Source organism: Lates calcarifer, linkage group LG13, assembly GCF_001640805.2.
Source record: "Lates calcarifer isolate ASB-BC8 linkage group LG13, TLL_Latcal_v3, whole genome shotgun sequence".
In the NCBI taxonomy this organism is placed as follows: Eukaryota; Metazoa; Chordata; class Actinopteri; family Centropomidae; genus Lates; species Lates calcarifer.
In genome coordinates, this window is record NC_066845.1 from 6,028,526 (window position 1) to 6,036,198 (window position 7,673).

Here is a 7,673-nt window from a genome sequence, read left to right on the forward strand (position 1 = left end):
TTTCGTGGGTGTGTGGTTTAATATACGTTGGGAAGTGGTGGAGTATTTCTGTCATACTGTGTCTCTGCCTGCAGCGAAAGCCGATTAAATCATTTTACTCAGTGGAGGGTATTGGAAGAAACACCAAAGCTACAGTTAAGACTTTAACTCACTGGCAGGACCTCATGTGTGACCTGAGATTCGTCAAAAGCTCATAGGGAATACACATTGGAGAAAGATTTCAGGAGATTTTAGGCTGTGCAAACCAAAAACTCAAGTGGTCAGCTACCTACACAAACAGGAGAACATCAGTTGTGTACAAGCATACAGTGTACTGAATATTACAAGGGCTTTCTAACAGTTCTTTTCCATTGGAGGAGCCAAGGAAATTTTTGGGAATTCAGGAATTTACCTGTGTTTTGATCTGAGTTACTAGGGTCTAAATTTAGTACCTGGACTTAAAAAACACCATGCTTCATTTGTTTGGGTTTTCTCTACTGGTTGGTCAAGCAAAAACTTTGAGGCTGCTATTTGTGTACTTGTGTGTATGGGCAAGAACCACTCAAGTCAGCCAAAACCAAAACCTGCCATTTTTTCCGCTATTACACTATTTGGCTGTCGTCATGGTTCTTCAGATACAATACAAATATGAATAGGAAGTGTAAAAGAGAGTTGTAGTTGCAGACTTTACTGTGTGGAACTATTTGGTCAAAAAAAGGTGCTAAAATGATGTGTATTACACAAGGAAATTATCCTTGGGTGTGTTCTGTCTCTGGTTGCCCATGCATAAGAACAATAGTCTTTGTTTTGTGTGGGTGGCTGTCAGTGTGTGTGTGTGTGTGTGTGTGTGTGTGTGTAACAGAGAGATGTGATTCAATCTTGACAAGTAAAGGCAGTTAAGCAGCGAGGGCACACATGAAGAGAGAGAAGGTGCCTGACCGGAGAGGGCAAAGTGAAAGTGTGGACGGAGGGAGCTGAAAATGTCACAGTGAAGAAGAAAGAATGTTTAGGCGGTGAGGGAAGAGAAATGCAATCTGGGTCCAGACAGAGGTGTAACAGACCAATTTGTTTGTGGTGTAATGGAGAGAAGATGGCTTGGCCCAGGTGATAAGTTGGCTAGGTCTTGGCCAGGCTGGACTGGGAGGATAAGAGGGGTTCTGAGGTTTGTGTGGAAAACATTCAGATAGACAAATATGTGGTGCAGCTGGGAAAGAAAGGTGAAGTTAACAGGAACAGAAAAAGTGTAAATGTGATATTTCAGCAATATAAAGCAGACGCCTTATTTACAAAGCTGTTTTTAAGTCCATGGGGGCAGTTGAAGTCAAATCTCATAGAATTCTGTACAAGTCATAGTCGAGTCTTAAGTTTCTCAGGGCAAGTCTGGTACAGGCACAGGTCCAGAAACACTGCCATGTTGGCCCACCATCCACAAGGATGGGCATAAGGGTTCGGTGCATTGCCAATGAAATGACTCTTTGAACTCTCAAAGGTCAGTACTGTCTAGATGTCTGCCAAAAATGTCTGCTGACTTACTTTTCCCGCCTCCACAAGTGAATCCGCCGATGAGTTTGGCTTTCTCCAATGTTGGTGTGACCAGGTCTTAAGATTAATCACAAGCCTCATCCGATGCCCATCCTGATCAGATGCAGTTGATCAGATTGCATTACCAATAAAGCCTGGGAATGCCTGGGGATCTTTCACAACTTAAATCTGATCTCCAGTCTGCCTGGCTCATTTGACACTGTGTGACCAGAATCAATACTGTGTTAACATTGAATCCAGCACAAGCCCATTTAAAATAGTTTAAGTGAAAAAAATACATTTAGCAACTCAAAGCTTTGCAGCAGTGCTGATGTACACCAGTGCAGAAAAGAGGTCTGAAAATACAAAGAAAAGAAGCTATATTTTTTGGACCCTAAATGTAACTGCTTTTTTTGTTTGTTTTATCTGCAAATAAATGAAAATGTTTGGAATTCCAAGTGTCAGTTTTCTGTGGCAGGGCTCAGGATTTTTTTTTTTTTTTTAATATTTGGATTACTGCTATGGGCAAACCAGATTGGCAGCTGGTGTTACTGGGAAGAACAGGAGAGTAGGAGCAAAGGGTCAGGCCAAGAGGTCAGGAGTTGACCCACCAGGAGAGGATGAAGGGAAGAGGAAGGCAGGAGAAGGGGAAAATGATATGGGAGGAAGGGACCTGGAGCACTGACACATGGAGATAGAGGAGAGAAAGGGAGGGGAGGGAGGAGAGGATGAGGGCAGAAAGGTGACACGCTTAGACAGAGACAGAGACAGGGATGGGGGGAAAGATGGAGAAAAGGATGAGGGGAGTAGGGGATGCTGCTGATCCACCGGTTTGACCTTGCAGACAGTCAGTAGTCTCAGCTCATATGTGTGTGAGTGCACACATGTTCATATACACTTTTGTGTATGTGTGGGTGTGTGAGAGAGAGAGAGTGAGATGGAGAGAGTTTGAGTGAGTGTTTTTATTTCCAGCATGAGCAAGCTGTGCTTTATTTGCCAGGCAGGGTCAGGGCACTGCAAACACAAACAAACAACTCCGTCAAGTCCGTTACACCACTGAGAAATCACTCATCTTTCTAATCTCAACTGCAATCAACAAATCAATGACAAAAACATTCTGCTTGGATGATTGGTCAAAGTGTCTGTGAACGAGCTCAACTATGTTTCTACTGTAAAACTACCACTTACTTTGATAGTCTGTAAAAGGAAGAAACAAACCTGTTTGCTGGTCTGACTTCTAAGAGTTATGTTGTTGGTGGACTTGTGTGTGTGTATGTGTGTGTGCATGCGCACAGAATCCACATTGTAGATGTTAACTTTGAATCAGTTTGTACTTTTTTCATAATTTAGCAGCTTCAAGCATGTTGTATTTGCGTTGCAGTGCTGGACAGGGGTATAAAAGAACAATGAAAAGAAGTGATATTTTTGGACCCTAAATATTCAAATTCCAACTGTCTAATCTGTGGTGGGGCCTTTTTCTAGTTGTTAAATTTATATTGCAGCTAGCTTTTCTGAATTAGTAGGACTCTACACTCTCAGTTTTAGAGTAGAGTAGTTTGTTAACTAAATATTAATGTTTGATTACGCTATAGTCCTATAGTTATATGAATAGATGGATCTGCAAGGATGAATGGCCAAGGTTTAGGAGTACAACCTAAGAAATGGTATATAATCAAGACAACTGAATTTCACAGAAAGAATTTTACAATTTACATGGATAATGGAGAGAAGAGAAAAAAAGTTTTTACATTGCTCTTACCTGCATCAGAAAACTATAAGCTAGATGTTGATGTATTTGTATAAAGTCTATAGTTTCATAGTTAACTGCCATCATTGTGTAAATGTCATGAAAAGTTTATGGTTTAAGCTGTTAAATCTGCATTTGTAAATGTTAAATTGCTACTAAAGTAAATGATCACATGATCCACTGGAGAGAGATGTAGTATGAGGTTAATCACTATCCAAATAGAGTTTCTTAACCTGGCAACAACTTAAATGCATTTTTATATGTATAAAATAAATGTATATATGTATAAATTGTTAGAATGTGGTACATATTTGCTTTCCCAGCTGCAATTACACAGACTGACTCCCTCAAATGGTTTATAAAATGTCACAGAGCATTGACCCATCAATTTAAGTCTTTGCTGTGTGTATACTCTGTGTTTAGCAGGATTAAAGATTAATGTGTCAATTCCCCCAGTTCATACTTTTGTTGTGAAAGAAAAAGGGGCAAACCCCTTTAACAAAACTATAATTCTGCAGCTGCTTTTGACTTTGCAGGAAACTAACATTTAAGTAATCACATAAGTGTATTTAAGTTAACGATGAGACATACCAGTCCTTCGTGTCATAAAGTCAACTTTGTGGAGTCTTATGGTATGTGGAAAAAGAAATGTTGGTCGCCAACTCATGTACATCGGCAGCATTTAGCCTCAAAATATTGTCTATGCATCAAGGCCACTGCCACAGTGCAACATATCGACCATTGTGTGATTAATGACAGTGGCTAGCTCTACTGCAATCATCTCTCATCCTCTGGTAATCACAGTCTCACTCGCCCATCTGTCTGCTCTACTTTCAAATCACACCATCTACCTGCCAACCTGTCTACAACCAGAGCCCGAGTAATGATCCGATCTGCCCTTGTTTCTTGGTGTAAAAATAGTCAGATACATAATTAACATCATCGCTCATAACAGCTCCAATAACTGGCTGTCTTGTGGGGGATGAAGGATGAGGGTTCGGCTCATCTGAAGGCAGAATGTTGTTAGTCCAAAAACTACTCAATCATCCCGTCTTTACACTTCCTGCATGGCAATTGGAAGGTTGCCAAACACTGCTGCAGTTCTTTATTTGCACTCAATTTAGATGGTTTGGCACCCAGGCTGTTGTGTGTGTATGTGTGTGTGCGTGTGGGTATTGTGTCTCCTGTCTCTTCTGTCTCCCTTATCGCTCTCTTATTCACTCCTTTTCTGTCTTACTCTCCCTGTTTCCTCTGCTTTTCTTCTGTCATCTTTTTTTCTGTTTCTCTTCCATCTGTGGTTTCACCACAGATTTCTCTTTATCTCTTTTTCTTTTGTCTTCTAAAACTCTCTACCTCCTCTCACCACATCATCACTCTCCCCTCCCTCTCTTTGTCTCTTATTTCATCTCCTTCTTCTGTGCCTGAATTACAGTTTTTTACCTGACAGTCTTTGCTGGCCGTTAGTCTGTCTAGGTTGAGGGGTTACAGAGTTCACTGTGCTTTAACAGAGCCAGCTCAGGTCCTTGCTGTAGAAGCTGTCTCGTCTGGTTTCCACCACCGGGCTGAGAGCTGCTAGTTCAGGACGTGCTCATTATTTGCCACACAACCAGTGGTGGCCTTCGCACACTTGCACACAGACACACATAAGATGAAGTTATTTAGCTCGACAACGACATGACTGACTCATTAAAATCTGAAAACTCAAACTGTGAGTCCATCACTAATCCTACAGGTGGGGTGAAAAACATGTATAGCTTATTCTGCAGGAAGTCATATCTTTTTTAACATGGAAGACAGACTTAACTGTGTGGTCAGCAGGCTTGCAGAAGTGAACTAATAGTTACCTGCCAGTCTTAACTGACTTCCCTCTTCTTTTCTAAAGTTTACATCTGAAGGCTCCACTGCTCTAATGATGCTGCGACAGCTATGTTACACTGTCAACTCTTTTCTGCCAAATTAACTCTGGTTCTTGAACCAGTTCCTTTCAGGATTCTTGGAACCTTGGTGGGTTGAGTAGAACCATTGTAATCAAGAAGTTGCTTCCAGCTTCCATTTTTGGTCAAAATGCTTAGAATGCTCCAAATTAGATGTGTAAACCAGAATAGAACCCAGGAAAAATGCTGATGAGTAAAATACTCCTGATTTGCTTTGCCAGTAGCACTTGTTGCCTGGATCATATTCACTGTCAGTTTTTTTTTTTTTTTTCATAGAAGTGTGACATCCTTAACACAGAACTCAGAAGGAGAATGTCAGGATGTATGGTTGGGCATACAAAGCACTGAGCGTTCACACTAGAGACCAGCATTTGCTCCCTGCATCCCACTGCTAGGTTTCATGATTTTGAAACATTTGGTCAAGGTTAGGGAAAGACTATGGTTTTATGTTTTTTTGGTATCACGATTAAATATTAAAAAAAGTCATCCCGTTTCATGCTTCATGTCCATAGTAAATTTTACCACGTGCTTAAACATAACACCATTGAACACTGTGATACAGATACTTTCAGCATGAAAATTTTGCAGAGACCAGTGTGGAGATATATTTATTAAGTTGATAAACGTGTAAGTTGGGCAGTGCATAACGTAGTGGCTAATGCAAATTAGCTGAGATGGTTCGCTTTGTAGAAAAAGAATAAGAAAAAATAGCTGTCTCTAGGAGCAGTCAAAGATGTCAATATGGCATATTCACCCAAAAAAGCACTCATGTTATTCTGTTTGTTTGCACCATGTTTCAAACAGAACTGACTTGTCAGGCTGGGTAGAGGATTCCAGTAAATCAGTGGTGTTTTCAGTCGCTTGTTATAAATGTCTCAACTGAGCCCCGGGCCTGGCAAGACTGCTCTGCCCTTCTGTTAAATAGTTTGCCTGTCACCCACCCTCTCTGTCTCTCTCTCTCCCTCTCTCCCCTTATGCTCCTCTGCCATACCACCAGGGCCGATTCTACCATCTGATAGTAGTCCACTGAGTTCAGCGGCGCTCCAGCAAGGAAAGAAACTTCCCCAGAACAAAGAATGGAGCGGTGACCTGGCATTCCACTGCTGAGGAGCGACTGCCAAGCTCACTGATTGAAACCTCCCCTCATCCAGCTCCCCCTCCCTCCATCCCCCACCCACCAACCCACCCCCCACCCCACTCTTTCACCCCTCCCACCCTCCTGCCCCCCCCCACTCCACTCCACCTGACTGCTGCTACAGGGACACATACAGAGGCATAGTGAGCCACTGAGCGTGAGAGAGAAGTAGAGTAGACGAGCTCTCGATCAGAATGCGAACGGTGCTTGATTCTCCCAAGCACACAAACAAACCTGTCTGCTGGAGAGTTTGGCATACATTGACCTGACCTTATGGTCCAGAGTTCATGTGCTCTTTGACAAACTGCAGCTCCAAAGTTTCTCCTCACCTCTTAAGTGCATGGCACAGAATATCAATAAGGATCAAGAGTGGCGTGCCATCAGAATCCCTCTGAGAGTTTCTCTATTACGACCTATGGCGATATCATTGAAATCCAGTTGAAGGCCATTTCATAACACATGGTAGACTCAGACCCTTTATATCTGGAATGTATTGGTGCAGTATATTCACAAGAGGAGGAGGACCTTGGTCCCATTGAATCCAGCTTTGTGACTGGTCTTAATAGACATTTCTGCTGATTCACTCTATTTTCTTTTTCTGAATATTGCTTTCACAGAGAGCACACTGGTATTCTATGAATGTGTCTATGTCATTTTTCCAATTCTAAATCAAATTCAACAGTCCTGTCACCAGATAAAGTGTTGATATTGTACAATTCTGAAAAACTCCATATCGTTACGCAGTGAGAACTTTTTAGAACATTCATTTATTAATTCAAAAAAAGGGAAGGCACATGTGACACAACACAAAGTTTGGTCTCCATCCATCAGCCTGACCTTCACACCCTTACTTTTTGCCTCTCTAAATAAAGGCTACACTGCTTCCTGCATTGGTATTGAATACTGGTTTGCCGTAGAAGCATTCAATATAAACATGATTCCTACTGGTCTGGATTGCAACATAACATAACACGTCTGTGAGATGGAAGTTTTCATGAGCATGAGGAGAAGCCAGAGCCCAACTTCTACCTCCAACTTTTAAATCCCACCAGATTGAGCTTAACCCATACTGCCATATTCTTTTTTTCTGACCTTGGCCAAACCAGGATGTGATCACATGAATCCAACTACACAACTGTGCACCACAACTGAAACACAAACTCAACCTGACATTATATTTTCAAGTCAAAACGCTCGCATTAGTTAATGCCCGACGTGCCCACCTCTCCGGATTGCTGTCTCTTCCTCAACAGAGCAACTTGACATACACAGGAAGACACTTTGCTTTGAGGTAAATTGATGTTTCCGGACCAATATTACTCACAGCGTGTCACCATGCGCAGTGACAGGGACAGAG

General features: G+C 41.9%; 1 long non-coding RNA gene across 1 annotated transcript; it reads right to left on the reverse strand.

The window, feature by feature from the left end:
* Positions 1 to 2,374: 2,374 nt before the first annotated feature.
* On the reverse strand, positions 2,375 to 5,183 carry LOC127143209 (uncharacterized). Its single transcript, XR_007814466.1, has 3 exons — positions 5,092 to 5,183; positions 4,688 to 4,873; positions 2,375 to 2,514 (listed from the first exon to the last, which is right to left on the reverse strand). It is a non-coding gene; the product is annotated as an uncharacterized LOC127143209 (long non-coding RNA).
* Positions 5,184 to 7,673: the final 2,490 nt, after the last annotated feature.